The 15,469-nt window shown below is 35.0% G+C and overlaps 1 protein-coding gene across 2 annotated transcripts in view; it reads right to left on the bottom strand.

Moving 5' to 3' along the window:
* Lsamp (limbic system associated membrane protein) overlaps window positions 1-15,469 on the bottom strand; it is a 591,787-nt gene that overhangs the window by 181,388 nt on the left and 394,930 nt on the right. The gene's annotated exons all lie outside the window — the stretch shown is intronic.

Genomic DNA, 15,469 nt, shown 5'->3' with positions numbered 1-15,469 from the left:
CTACTCACCTTTTGCCCTTAGCTCGCTTTGGCTGCTTGCCTCTAATTATGTTGGATATTTCTCTTTTACACCATATTTGGGTGCTTCAGAAGCCTTGTAATTTGCAAAACCATTAGAACTCATATAGGGCACCTGACAAATATTTTATAAGCAATGTTTAAAAAAACAAGATTCATAATTTCACCATTTTCTGTTTCTTTATTTCATGCTGGGGATTGAACCCAGTGAACTTAACCACTGTGTCACATCCCCAGCCCTGATCCCTTTTAAATTTTTTATTGTGAGGCAGGGTCTCACTAAGTTGTTTAAGGCCTCACTAAATTGCTGAGGCTGGCTTTGAACTTGCAATCCTCCTGCCTCTGCCTCCTGAGCCACTACGATAATAGGTATGTGCCACCATGCCTGGTGATTTCACTGTTTTCAAGCCTGTTTAAGACATAGAAACAGGGCTGGGGATATAGCTCAGTTGGTAGAGTACTTGTCTTGCATGCACACGGCCTTGGGTTCAACCCTCAGTATCTAGAAACAATTTGCTACAACTCAAATACTCTATATACTCTTGGAGGCACAGTCACTGGGAGTTAGTGATTTGTACATAGACCACATATTTTTTTCTTTAGAAATTTTAATGGAACAAGAATAATAGCAACTATCTTTATTGAGAGTTTAACAGTCAGGTATTATGCTTCATCAACATTATTTCTTTAATTTGTACAAGAGTAAGGAGAAGGTCCTATCATGCCTCCATTTTATAGGTCATTATTTGGCTGAAGGAAGTCATCTAACCATAGTCAGACAGCTAGGAAATCATGAATAAAATTCAAACCCAGGTTAGCTTACTTCCTAATTGTACCCTCTTAGATATAATGCATATTTCCTGTGTTTACCTAAAAAAGAACTTTGTCTTTATAGATAAACTCAGAAAATTACATAACATATAAAATGTCTTTTCCATAGACTATTTGAGTAGAAAGGCAAGATTGGATTACATTTGACTTAACTATGACAATCAGTGTGACTCCCCAAACTTTGCCTTTCAATAGTCATTTTGGTTTGTTCCACTCAAATCTTGTTATACTCCAACTTTCTCTGCAAAACAGATTTCAGTAGGTTGAATAGTAGTCCTCAAAATGAGATGTCCAATTCCTTAATTCTAGTGCCAGTGAACATTATTTAGAAAAAGGGTTTTTGCAGAGGTACTTAATTAAATAATATCAAGAGAGACCCTGAATCAATGACTGTTATAATAATGAAAGTAAGAAAAGGGAGATTTGAGACACAAAAGAGAAGTCCACGTGAAGACAGGCAGACAGGAGATCAGGTGCCACAGCTAAGGAAAGGCAAGAGCTGGAAGATGCAAGGAAATGTTCTCCCCAGAACTGTTAGAGGGACCCATCAACTCCTTGAATTTGGACTCCTGGTCTCCAAAATAGTGAGAGAATACATTTGTATTGTTTAAGTCACCAAGCTTGTGATAATTTGTTGTGATAGTTCCAGGAAACAAATGCAGGTATCAAAATAGTTTGACAAATAATACTAAAGAAAACTGAGGGATTCCTGATTACAACTAGGTCTCAGAAATTTCTCATGATATAAACTGAGAATTCATGAGGCATTACAGTATTTATTAAAAAAATTTTAAAAGTTTAGTTGGCATGCAAGGTTTCAATATCACATACAATGTGGTCCTGAACGGTTTATTTTCCACTTCAGGAATGGAATGGAAACTCCCCATGCTCTGAGAGTGAAAAATTAGGAAAAAAAAAACTCAGCTAATATTTCATCATAATTAATGTTCATCATTGTAGTGACACAAGCAAAACATTTTAATTAAAATTGGTAACAAAAATAATATCAAGTTCAAATCATACCAATAATATAACAAATGTGTCTGTGTGTATGTTTGTGTGTGTGTGTGTGTGTGTTTGTGCAATTATGTGTATACATCTTTATGCCACTTGTTGCATGTTTGGTTTCTTATGAAAGGTCAACAAGAAGAAAAGTGTATACAGAGGCCTTACTACTAACTGGTGAAGGAATTAAACCCTGGAAATTCCCTTGGCTATCTGGTCCTGATAAGTGATACATATTGGGTCTCCTATAGAGTTAAAATCTTGGGTTGGGAATAGGTCCTGAAAATTTAAGGAATTACTCAGGGTGAGTGGTTTGTAGCTTCTACAAAAATCAGTAATTATTAGAGTACTTTAGACATGATGGGCACGGCATAGGCATCCCATCATTGACAAACTAATGAAGTTCTTTCTAGTAGTAGTATTAGTAGTAGCAGTAACAACAATAACAGCAAAGTTACTGGTGGTAATAGATACCATGGTAAGAAAAGACCAAAATAACCATTTGGATTTGTTCAAATCTTCTGGAAGGTCTCTTGTAGAAGAAAGAAGCCCCCCCCTCCCCGCTCCCCCCCCCCAAAAAAAAAAACTGGCTCCTTGTGTTTCTGTATTTATTGAGAATCTGTTTGAACTCAGAAATGAACCACTTCAGGAGGCTAAGATCAGGAATGACTTTTCTGGATCTGCTAAAATTTCTCTTAGCCTCTCTCCTTAGGAAGATCAGGTCAGAAGCAAGATGCAGTACTTATGGGCTAGCCAGAGTCGCGGCTCTTCATCCCTCCCCAGTCACCAATCTCCTACTCCTCCACAGCAGGATAGATAAGATTATGGGTTATCCCTGCTGCCAGACATTTCCTTGGCAGAACCACACCCTTGACAAGGAACAGAGCTGAGTGAAGATTCACATACATTCTCAAAGGCTTAGCAACATTGCACACTGCCTCAGCAGAGCCCCTGATCCACTCTGACATGCAGCAGCTGAGTCAGCCTGCTGTGGAGAGCTTAGAATACTTAAATGTTCCTGGGGGAATTATCTCCTCTAGCAATAATCAGTAACAGAACTGCCAAGGCTAGAGAGTTACAGCTATTCACACATGCGTAAAGCAAATTTTCCTTTCAGTCTGGCCTTGGTGTGTCACAGGAATAACTCAATGGCATGTGCTTTGGGTCTCCTCCTGTTTCTTTGGCTGTATAGAGAAGATTTTCACGATTAGCTCTACTGACAGGGCATTTGGAATTGGGGAAGGCAAAAAGCAATAGGGTACATTTGGTTTCAGGATTAAGACTACATATTCTGCATTTTAGAGAGAATTTAACTCTAGGGTACACCTAATCCTCAAGAAAAATGACAACAGGGCAAATCTGTGACTACAGAGCTCAAAGTAAAACAGATGTGTCATAAATTCAAGTGGCAAGAACTACAAGGGCAGATATATGCTGTGGACTAAACTGTGTTCCCAAAAATCTGTATGTAGAATCCCTGATCTACAGTGCAATGGAATTTCTGGTGGGGCCTTTGGAAGACAATGGAAGGATCAGTGCCCTTTTAAGAAGGGATGCCAGATAATTTGCTCACTGACTCCACAAATATAAAAGAAGAAGCAATCAGTGAAATGGCAGCCATCTATAAGCCACTAAAGAGCTTCCCCAGTAACTGACCAAGTGGCCATACTGATCATGGACTTCTAGCCTACAGTACTGTGGGAATATAAATATCTGTACTTTGAACCCAAGTCTATGGTATTTTATTATGTTAGCTCAAGTTGATAATATCCTGAGTGACTGTTTTTTTAATAAGTGTGCTTATTTTATTATTTTAAACAGGTTGGCTTATTGAGATCATTTCATGTGCAGTAAACATAGTTACCACAATTAAATACTTTACTAGAAAAGAAATCTATCTCTGCTGGGAAATTCATTCATCTTCTCTTAAATGGCTCCAAAAGGAAGTCTAAATTGTAGAATTACCTAAAGAATTGCCCACTGACTACTTCTATGTCCACAGCAAGTGATCCTCAGTGATGGGCAGCTAAATCCTCAATTCCATGCTATCATTGAAATGATTTTTGTTTTAAGGTAAAATTCTGGAATACATAATCTGTTGCAATTTCAAACAATTTCCTGCAGGTTTTTTGGTGGAATAGAAGAGAATGGAGTTCTTGTGAATAGAAAACATTTCTTAAATTGTTCTCTGAGGACTTAAGTTGCTGTGCCTATTTTCCCATCTGCCTTTCAAATCCCTCATGCTCTGATCCAGATCTATCTTCCACAGTCAAAGCAGCACAGAGCTTCAGTGACCAGGCCGGAAAAAAAAATTATATATATTTGAGACTGATGTCATTCAAAGACTGACATTTCAGTTTTTATTGCTAGAATACCTTGAAGAATTAGATCTTATTTGCATTGATATTTGCCAGCTGAATTATTAAAGTTTTTTTCTTCTTCCCTTCATCAGATTTTAACACTTCAGTCAACAGCAGACAGTCACAATTTAGCAATCGTGTGACTTCAAGGAGCCTCCTGTGCTTTTGAATTGTTGACCAACTTGAGACAAATACCTAATTTGATTCATAAAGTGAATGTAAATGACACATAAAGGAAATGACAAAGTATTTTCTTTCTTGTTTTTCCTTTTTTTCAAAGAAGTTTATTTCTCACAAAGTTTCTTAAGTGACATGGGGTGATTTTATTGGCATGTCTTTTGTGAGCAGTGTGACCCTATCTGAATCACCTATAGAGGTTTCTCTGTTTTATTAGGATGAATTGCAGCCTTAGTGTACTGGGAGACTTGCAAATGAATATGCCAAGAGAATGATGAGAATTTCAGAAATGTGTGCACATTTTAAGTGGTATGTTAGCCTTAAACATCATTAGAATGTAGATAGAAAAAGACAAAGTGGGAATTTTCTGTGTAGTTGTTACTTTCAAACTCTTCATCTAAAGTGATAGAAATTCTAATCGAAGAAATGTGATAACATATTTGTGTATCAAATCGTTTTATACACAGAGACACACACACACACACACACTCACACACACACACACACACACACATCCGGTCTTTGAAAGAATCCCAGTTACTCTTACACTTGTGCTTGGTAGAAACAGCACACAGCCCTCACTATCTCAGAAAGACACATTTTCTTTTGTGCAAAGGTTCTCTAGGTTGATTGTGCATCAAAGTAACCTGGAGAGCTTGTTAAAAAATACAAATTGTTGGGCTTCATGCCCAGAGTTTCTGATTTTAGTTAAGTCTGGTGTGCAGTTTGATAAACATGCATTTCTAACAAGTTCCTAGGTGATGTGATGTTGCTGGTTTGTGGACCATTCTCTAAGATCAACTGTTGCAGACTATTGGGAGACTCTATAGTTTTACTCTTTTTTTTGGTCAAGCAGATGCTTCGCCTCTTGAAGTGAGTTCTTTCTATCATTTAACCAAAATGACTATTGTAATTAAGGTCTACATTTTGCTTTATGGAATCTAAGACAATGGTAACAATAAATAGCAGGTGAATATGCTTATTGATAGCCATTTTCTTATATCTTATCCTACTTGAGGCAACAGGGATTTTGGTAGATGAGTAGCCATTCCATTATTTATACTTTACAGATGAAAGGTAGAGAGTTCAAAGGATCTGCCTCAACAGTATAATATGGAGAGCAGGGGCTCGAACTCAGGTTTTCTAATCCCTAATTCTGCATTCTTTCTCCCTCTCAACGCTTTACATTTGTGGAGAGTTTTACACTTTTCAAACTATTTTCATATTCATTTTCTTATTTGATCCCTCAAAGCAGCAGCACGAGGCAGGCAAGCCACATATTATTGTCTACCTTTTGCAGATAAAGCTATTATAAAAGATGATGAGAAAAGCGCCTACTGTCATTCAGATTGCATCTCTTCATCCAGTAAGCTAAATTTTTCCTGAAATATTTAGCAGCGGCATATGATGTAGCAGGTAGAGCATTAGATGTTCTCTTTTCTGGTGATAAATATTCAGTGGCACAGTACAGTACCCAACCCCCATCTCTACAACATTGCTTTTTCTCTTTTCCTAGGAATAATGCATTTGGAAGGAAGGAATGAAGATTAAGATTACTCCTTGATAGAAAAGTGGAAAATGTCTTCAATTTCTACACTTCAAATGCTAAGGGAAACGGCTTTCTCTTAACTCAAGATCCTTCCTTACTATCCCAGGGCTTTTCAAATTTCATCTTGCATACAAACCACCTGGGGGTCTTCACAGAGTGAAGAGTCTGATCTAGTAGGTCCATGCTGGGTCCCATATTCTATATGTCTATAAAGTTCTAAGGTGATGACAAATTTGATGGTCAGGCAATAGGAAGAAAGAAAATCCTATTTCTCAAAACCATTTTATTTTTATTTTCTTCTGTGCTATTTCCTGATCTATTTCTAATAAGTTCCTAGGTGATGTGATGCTGAAATTAAAAATTAAAAAATTATAACATCACTTGGTGAATTCTACATACATTGTGAGACTTACCTAGTTGTTCTTTTCGCTAGGACATCTATATATCTCTGTATCTAACAACTTATTTTGTCCAGCAGATCTTGAATGACGCTCAAACTATGGGACCAGCAGCACTCCCATTACCTGAGCCCATGCTATGAAAGCAGAATTGCAGGCTCCACCTTAATCTACTAAATCTGAATTTACATTTTAATAAGATTTTCCAGAAAATCTCCTGGCACATTCAAGTCCTTTCAGTGTTTTGTCCTGTACTTACAGTCATCATTCTGCTCACCTGGCTGGTCATCTTATTGATGGGGAGGATTTACTTCTATAAGAACCTTGATTTCACCAAAAGAGATGATTTAGTATGGCATGAACAAGAAATCTGTATTTTTAGAAACTTTGCCTCTACTCTGGATAAATCTGATGATCAGCCAATTTTGGAAATCCAGTTGACTAATTTTGGCAATGCCAGTTCCTTCACAGGTGGCTACCTTCAGAAAAGGTGTTTTATAAAGATGCATAGGAGGCTTTATAAACAGCTCTACAATGAATGTTTCTTTTCTTTCTTTTTTTTTTTAGGTTAACTAAACCTGTGCACTATTACTACCTGCAAAAACCAGGTGGACTTGAAACTTTTTACTGTCACACAAACATCCATATTATAGCTCCCATTCACTGGAGTGACAGTGCTGACAGCTTTGTCAACACACATCTAAAGAAAAAAGTCCTCTCCCAAATACAGAAACATGCAGCATACATGACAGAAGGTCTTAAGGAAAAAAATATCCTATATTTTAGAGACACATATGACATAATACAACAAAACTATGGAGGCTCTGTTCTTTAAATGTAAACTTTACACAAGTTTTAACAAATATTACAATAAGTAATTTAGTATTCATACCACAAATATTTATTGGGCACTAGCTCTGTGCCTGGTACAAAGATGGGAACTAACAACACGAAGATGCCTGCTTTCATGAACAAAATAGATTGCAAAAAATGTAAAGAAAAATTTAAGACAATAATTGAATGTGATAACTCCTGGGAAGGAAAGTAACAATTACTGATAACAATATATTGATAAAAGAATGTCAAAAGTTTAGATAAAAGAATATGAAAGTTTCATAGCACCCCCATAGCTCAGTGGATAAAGATGCAAGATAGATGGGTATCAGCACTTCAAGGTAACTTTCTTTTGTACTATTTCTGTTCACTTTTGCTTTATCAGTGTGTATTTCACTTATCCTTTGTGAGATATTTCTCAGTAATACTTTCTTATTTTTATAAAGTTCTTAATTAACTCCATTAAGCACTTAAAAGACGCCAAGCAATGTCCTGAGAATATACATATGAATAAGGGAAAGTTTCTGCATATTTAGAAATCTTACAAACTAGAAAAAAGACAAATAAATGTAATTTCATTAATTGTATAATATTTCTTCCTGAAGGAAGACTCATTTTAAATTCTTGCAAGAAGTTATGCTGGCAAAATGATGACATATGTGGAAGAATGAATCATGTTTCAAGTGGAAAACTAGGAGGTATGAACAAAGCACATTCTTAAAATATAAGTATTATAATCTATCTACTGCATAAAGTTAGAGATTTAGGGATAGGAGAATAGTTGAATAAGGGCTTTAATGCCTTGCTAAGTAGTTTGAACTTTATTCAAAAGGCATTGGGAAAATGGGAAATTAGGCAGGAAAATTAACTTGACTGTTTTTATATTGAAAAATAGAAGAAAGGGGTCCAATTGGAAAATTAATAAAATACAGGTGAGAGAAAATATTAGCTGACATATACTCTGACAGTATAAATGAGGACAGGTGAATGGATTGGCAGTTATTAAAATAATCAAAACAATGTGTAAAACGAATCACTGCTGGGGAAAAGGAAGAGAAAGAAACTAGGATCACTCTCACATTTCTGATTTGGACAACTTTTATCCATTACCATAAATCCCTCTTGGAATGAATCCTCCGGGCCCTCTGCTTCTGACAACCATGTCTTGATTCATGGGACCTGTGACTGTCCCTGTTGACAAGGACCCAAATCAGATAGACTTTGGTATCTCCTGAAGTATATTAGGCTAGGTCCAAGCTAACATCCACAGTGAAGTTTCCAAAGCCAAATGTGGGCAATCCAGAAGAACTGTGCAACCTAACTCAACTTTCTCCATTTAGGTGAGCCATATCAATGTGATGTGAATCCTGTTATTTCTTCAGTGGCTTGTTTGAATCTCAAGTAACTCAACCTACACTTAACTTGATACATTTTAATAGGTATATATTTGCTCATTTCAACAATTTCATGATCACTTTGATCTTGTTAATACATTTGACTATATATGTATAATATTATTATACATGTTATATGTATGTGTATATGTGTGTGTGTCTGTATTTCTTTTCTGTGTAGAACCCCTCTTTGACTATTCAGTGGCTCATTTCTGAACATTGCAGGTCTTTTTTTTTTTTTTTTTTGAAGATAGTACAATCTTCTTCAGAAACATCAGTCTTGGAAAAGATAACAAGTGCTGTAATTTACCCTCATAAGTTCTATAAAGCTATAGTTAATAGCCAGACTCTGGGAAAACTGTCCCCAAGGAGAAGGATTGACACATAAACAAGCCACACCAGAAAATCTCTAACAAGTCACTGTTTTTATCATTTCCTTGTGAAAAAGACACACTGAAAAAAGAACAACTTGGGTGGGTGTGTTGATATGTGATACAGTATAAGAAATAAAATAGTAACATTAGCCTTGGTGATAACATTTTAAAATCCCCCTGGTTGTTGTGTTGGAATGGAGGGTAAACTTGAAGAAAGAAAAAATTGAGGTTGTTTTGTATCAAATTATCAATCTCCTTCAAAATTATCAATATTGGCATCTAATGTGTAAATAACTAATAATTACAATAAATATGAACAATAATATCAATTACAATTAACTTTGCCATCTTACTTTTATTTAATTCTCATGAAAATTCTTTGATTTTAATAACTGTTTTAAAAACAAGCTACTTGGAATATTGGCAAAAACAAAGTTATGTGAGATGTGGGCTTGTATTACTGCTATATTCAGTCATGTGTAAAGTTCTAATTAAGATACTCCCTTTCCTGTATCCAACATTCCCCAATAGCCTGCAGCACTGAAGTCCAAGGTAGTCCTTCAAGAACACACTAGGCTAATTCATTTCTCTTTGGGCAGAGCACTCTTGATATTTGGTGACATCTGGAAAAGGGTAGGAATGGGGCATGAGGGCATTGCTGGGGCATTTGCCAACCTTTGAGAGAAGAGTCAGCACATTAGGTTGTGGAGATCTCCACTGTTTAAAGGGTGATAGTATAAGTTTCTGTATTTCCAAGATGTTTTAATTTGGGGTAGGGTCAGCCAGTAATCATGCAATTGAATTTGTAATCTTATTTTGTAAATTACACATTTGTTTTAATGAGAAGTTACTTGAAAAGAATTTGCATTTACTTAATTGGACTTTATGGAGTCATCTGTACAGGGAAAGAATATGTGTTTGACCTAAATTTAAGATATACATACACACAAGAAGCTGTCCATATATTTGTTGCACAAAGAAACTATATAGCGGTCTATAATGTTTATATATGTACATCTATCTATAATGTCATATATACATTATTACACATTGCAGTATATATAGTGATGCATATTGGTGTACTGAAAATCAATATACAAGCAAAATAAAAAGAAAGCCTATTTTTTTTTTTTGCCCTTGGGAAAAGAAACATGGGAATATTAAAAATCAGGAACAACTTTTTTGTGTATGTTTAAAACACGAGATTGAAACTTGAAAATTACCATAACAAAACAGTAGCTAATATCCCCATTTCCCATAAAGATGTCCATGCAAATTCTTAAATGAAGTAGGTCTTTATATGTGCTGTTTTCCATTCCTAAGATATCCTTTCTTCTCCTATTTTCTTGGCCAAGTCCTATTCATTCTTGAGATCTCAGCATAACAGCCCCTCAGGAGACTCTGCTGGCCTTGCAGATTTTGCTATATGGCCCTGTTTTATGGTTTTATTGAATGCTATAATTTTCCTTTATAATGTATGAATCTAATTAAAGGGTTACTCATGCAATTATTAGTTTAATGCTCTTTTCTCTTGTTGAACTATAAGCTCCATTTGTGCAGGGACCTTGTCTGTCTTATTATTCAATGTGTCTTTTTACAGAATGTGAACTGTATAAATAATTTCAACCAAATGAATGATCTGTGAGAGGGAGATCAAGATTAATCTGAATATAATTTTGATTGATGGATGACATATCTTGAAATCAACATACAAGCTGCTAAGGAAAAAACAATACATTTTCTTATTTTATCTACTTTTTTAAAAAGAAAATGGGAATATTAAAAATTTCAAATGCAAGGATAAAATGAAGGCAATTAATAGAACAAGTTGAACCATTATTCTCCTTTGAATTGTGACCATGTGGTCAATAGTCTTTATCAGCAAAGTGCCTAGATTTGACTCTTCTTCATTCATATGCTACCAAGATAGACTCACAGAACCTGCTGGAAAGTTCATATGAGAAAACCCCAGAGAAATTACTTCCTAGAACTTAATGTGTAGATGATATGTTCTACATGTTAACATGATGTCCTAGATTCTAAAATGCTAAGTGGAAAGGCCAGGTAATAGGTACTTGTAATTTGTAGTTTTGAATTTAACTAACATAAATGAATTCAGTTTCACTATATATATTTCTCTCAAACCCATGTAGCCAGAGACTATATTAGTAAAATGAGATGAGCTATACAAATGGAAATACGACAGAGCATGAATTGAGTTCAAGAGAACCATTAGTCTAGGATTCAAATGTGAAAAGGAATTGAAAGGACAATCTCAGACCAAGCGATTAAAACCCAAGGTCTAATAAGAAAAATGGAATTTCAGACTCCTTGGGTATTCTTGGCTTCTCCTAGTACAATGTTCTCCCACTCACTTCATTAAAATACAAAATATTTTCTAAGTAACACTGCTATACTCTTTGTGTTGATGTCAAATATGGCTTCTGGATAGAGAAAATTACACAATACTTCCTGAGTTGTTCTCAGTTTAAGGGGATAATCCTCACTAGGCCTTTTGAGCTTTCCAGGTCTAAAATGCTACTGAGGTTGTAAACACTTTGTAGAAAAACTGTTTCCGTAAGCCTGAGCAAACCTGACATCACATGATGAACACTGGAGAAAGGGACTATCTCATGATGGTAAGAGAAAGATTTAGAAACAAAGTTAAATGAAAAGGGGAACAGCACTTCTCACAGAAGAGAGATCAAACACTCCATAGAAAATACATGTTATGCTGCAATTGCCCCCTGGGAGTCACAGGATTATGAAAGTCTAACTTAATTAAGGGAGAAAATAGGTCACATTTAATAACCACATGCATGACACATCACTTGGACTATGTAAAATAACTAACTAAGAGGAGAAAAAAAATAAGAAATCAGAAGTATAAGAAAGACAAGCACAGAAAGTATCAATTTCTTCTAGTCCTAGTCAGGTAAGTGCATTGACTTTGTACATAGAAGAAGTTCACCAATCTTCTAATTTCTCTTTTCAGGAATACTTGCAATATACTTGAAAACAAACTGCAAGTATCAAAAGAAAGAGAAACAAAATAGCCTAGCCACAGTTCAAAAATTAAATAAATAAAAGAACAAAATTCAGAGATAATAAATATCCTTTTCCTTATTAAAATAAATAAAATATATCATGCGTCTTTCTTTCCTTTCTCTTGCTCATGTCATCAAATGACATGGAATCCATGCATCAAATGTGTGGAATCTTTTCCCTTTCAGGGCTTGATGTCCCTGTGGGGTTGAACTAATTACAGGTACATTTTTTCCCCTCTGGACCACAGTCCTACTCTGCACAGTGGAAGGCACAATTAATAATTGAACAAAGCTAGTTGGATTTTTCTTTTTCTCACATGACCACAGTTTGCAGTAGACTTTGCTGTCACACAGGGACCAAGTCTCTTCCTTGGGTGTCTCCAAGAAAAGGCTTTGCATGATACATTGAAAAGGATCACCCAGTTTCCAAATTTTGAAAGGAATAAAAAACCCACAAACAAAACATCCAAGTTTCCTTTATAGAATGGCACAGGCGAGTTCTCTCTCCTGTCACCAGGAATATGATTGTGATCAGGTGGTTATTTAGGCCAGATGTGAAAGAGATGAAAGAATAAGCTTGGGAATTAATAGCCATTGTAATGGGAACAGTTTATCTTTGAATCCGCAAACGCATCAGGATGTTAGTTTTGCATGTGCCAGAACAGAATTTGACCCACAGAGAGTGTCTAGATAGATAACTATACAAAAAGAAAGTTCTTTTCTTCAGATGTCTGAAGGAACTTGATGGAAGGCATATGCAAGGCCCTATGGGACCAATGGCAAATGTAGCAAATACTCGTCCTGTGTCCCAAGCCATGGTTTTGAGCAGGGGTCTGTAAAATCTATTGGGCCAGACAGATACAATTTTAAGCTTTGCTGCAAACCTCAGTTTTGCTGTTTTAGTAAAAATTAAAGCCAAAGACACAATGTGAACAAATGGGTATGCTGTGTTGGAATAAAACTTTGTTTGTACACTGAAATTTGAATTTCATATTTTTTTGCATGCTGAAAAATAGGATTTTTCTTTTGATTTTTCCCCAACCCTTACCAATTTAAAAACCTTTCTTATTTATAAGCAGTACATAAATAGGGCAGTTTGGCTTTGGCCTACAGGCTGTAGATTTCTGACCCCTGGTGTTGACTATTGGCAATCCTTGAGAATACATCAAATTTTCTAGTTGATTTTGCATTCTCTGAGTTCTCTGAGTATATGTAAATGCTAGCTTTCCTTTGGAAGCTAGAGCTTGTCCTCTGTTCTTTTGTTGATTTGAACATCATAGAAAATCAGCTTATTCTGGGTGTGAATCAGAGGTTCATTATCGTGGGAAAGTTTATTAATCATGAATCCTAAACTCCTAGACAGGCTGGCAAAGGCCTTGAAGCACTGGTTCTGTCTCACATTTTTTTTCTAAAGTCAAGAGACAGGAAAGAATTCATAATTTGTTCTGGTAGCAACTGCATTTTTGCCTAAAATTATTATTTACTACTCAATATTATACCAAAAGAAATAATATCCTTCTATGTAGCTCATTACTTGACCATAACATGAATACAATTTATTTTCCTACTTTATTCCCTTTTTCCTGTTTTTTAATCTATTACTTTGTTCCATAGAAGAGATTAAGAGATTATAAATAGTATATTTATATAACCTTTTAAATTAATTATAAATGGTAAGACAAAAATTGAAGTAATTCCAAGAAAATCAGGTGAAAATAGGAGTGTGGTCTGTATATGAATTTGATACCATAAATTACTATGTAGATTGTATAAAAATCAATTTTATTAATATGCAATTTACATATAACAATTTACATTCTATTATAGATGGATCATAAATTTGACTCTGAGTTTGCTAACAGTCAATTCAATGAAGGACTCATGATCATTTATGAAAACTCATTGGATCTACTTATAAAAAAACATTGTTTATGAAAAGAGTCATAAAGATATTTAAAACAAAGGGGAATTTTCTCAAAGGGACCTTAAAAAATAAAATTACATAAGAATATTAATAATTTATCTTTAGCAACATCAAACACATTGATATTACAAGTTATCTTTGATAAAACTGTAAAATATAGGCCATTTACATTTATTCCGAATTGGTAGTCAGAGAAAGATGCTGCTTGGGGCAGGGGTAGGTGGAATAGATTTGGGGCTAATACAGTGACATCCAGGTACAATGTTTTCCAAAGGTTTAGTTCATGTCAGGGGAAAGATGGATGATATCTTTGATCTTTCTTATGTGTCTTTTTCCCCGTGTGAGGTATAAAACAATTTTGACATTGATTTCCCAAATAAGTATGTCAAACATTGCTTGCATATATTATCAATAAATGCTGAGTTGCGAGTGTTAACAAGAAAGAATTTTGAGTGACAATTTCAAGAATACTTGCCGAAATACATAAGTTGGTTCAATCTTCACCTGAGAAATTAGGTATAATGTCACAGGGGACCCCATGTTCTCAAATTATAAAATACAGAGATTTGTAAAGACATTAAAACAAAACACTACCTTGGCCTTTTAGAAATATCTCAATGGCAGATATATGCCATTTTATGCCTAGCTTCACACGGTTTTAAGGTGTTTATTCCAAAACAAATAAATTATAAATTAAATTCTAGATATTTTATGAAGAAACCATAAGAGTACATGAGGCATAAACTGATTAAAATGTGGGGGCTATCTATCAAAATAAAAAGACATTTTATAGGAATAATTGATCCATAGGTCTTCTTTCTGAAATAATGAAACAACAGGCACCATTCTACAATAACTACAATACTTGGAAAGGTAGTTTTCCATATAAGAAAATATAATTGGTAGAGTAGGGTAGTATGCATGTGGTTAATCCCAAATAATTTGGTAAAATACTCAAATACTCTTCAAAACCCCAGAAGTTTTTTGAACCTAGTTGATGTGAAGGTAGAAAGGAGGGGTGTTTTGTGGGGAGAGGATTCGGAGGACATTTCTGGGAAATCTTTTTCTGATGTTCCTGGATTAGTGTCAGTATCTGGCATCCATGATAAACTCATGCAGCTTGGTCCATGCTAGAGATGCATCACAGAACCCGACGTCAAAGACAGAGCAGCAGAAGTCACAAACAATATTACATTATTCCCAGCTAATTTCTTCACAAAGTAATACATAGTAAAAACTATAGTTAAAAGCAAAGCAAAACAAACTTACAGAAAGCTGTGTAATTTTAATTCAAATAAAACATTGCCCCAAGACACTCAACCTCCAAACTGACATACATTTTAGATATAAAATCAAGTCACTTAATACTTCTATATTTTTTGCCTTGGAAGTATTCTATTAAAAATGAAATAAGATATATGTTTATATACATGTGTATATGCATATTAAAATATGTATATATGTATGAATATGTATATACATGTATTTACATATATATAAATATCTGTATGAATATGCATATAGATACAAACATAAACACACATACACATTTTCAATTC

This window comes from Callospermophilus lateralis, chromosome 10, assembly GCF_048772815.1.
Source record: "Callospermophilus lateralis isolate mCalLat2 chromosome 10, mCalLat2.hap1, whole genome shotgun sequence".
NCBI lineage: Eukaryota > Metazoa > Chordata > Mammalia > Rodentia > Sciuridae > Callospermophilus > Callospermophilus lateralis.
The sequence above is the reverse complement of the archived record's forward strand: the minus strand, read 5'-3'. Positions and strand labels throughout refer to the sequence as shown.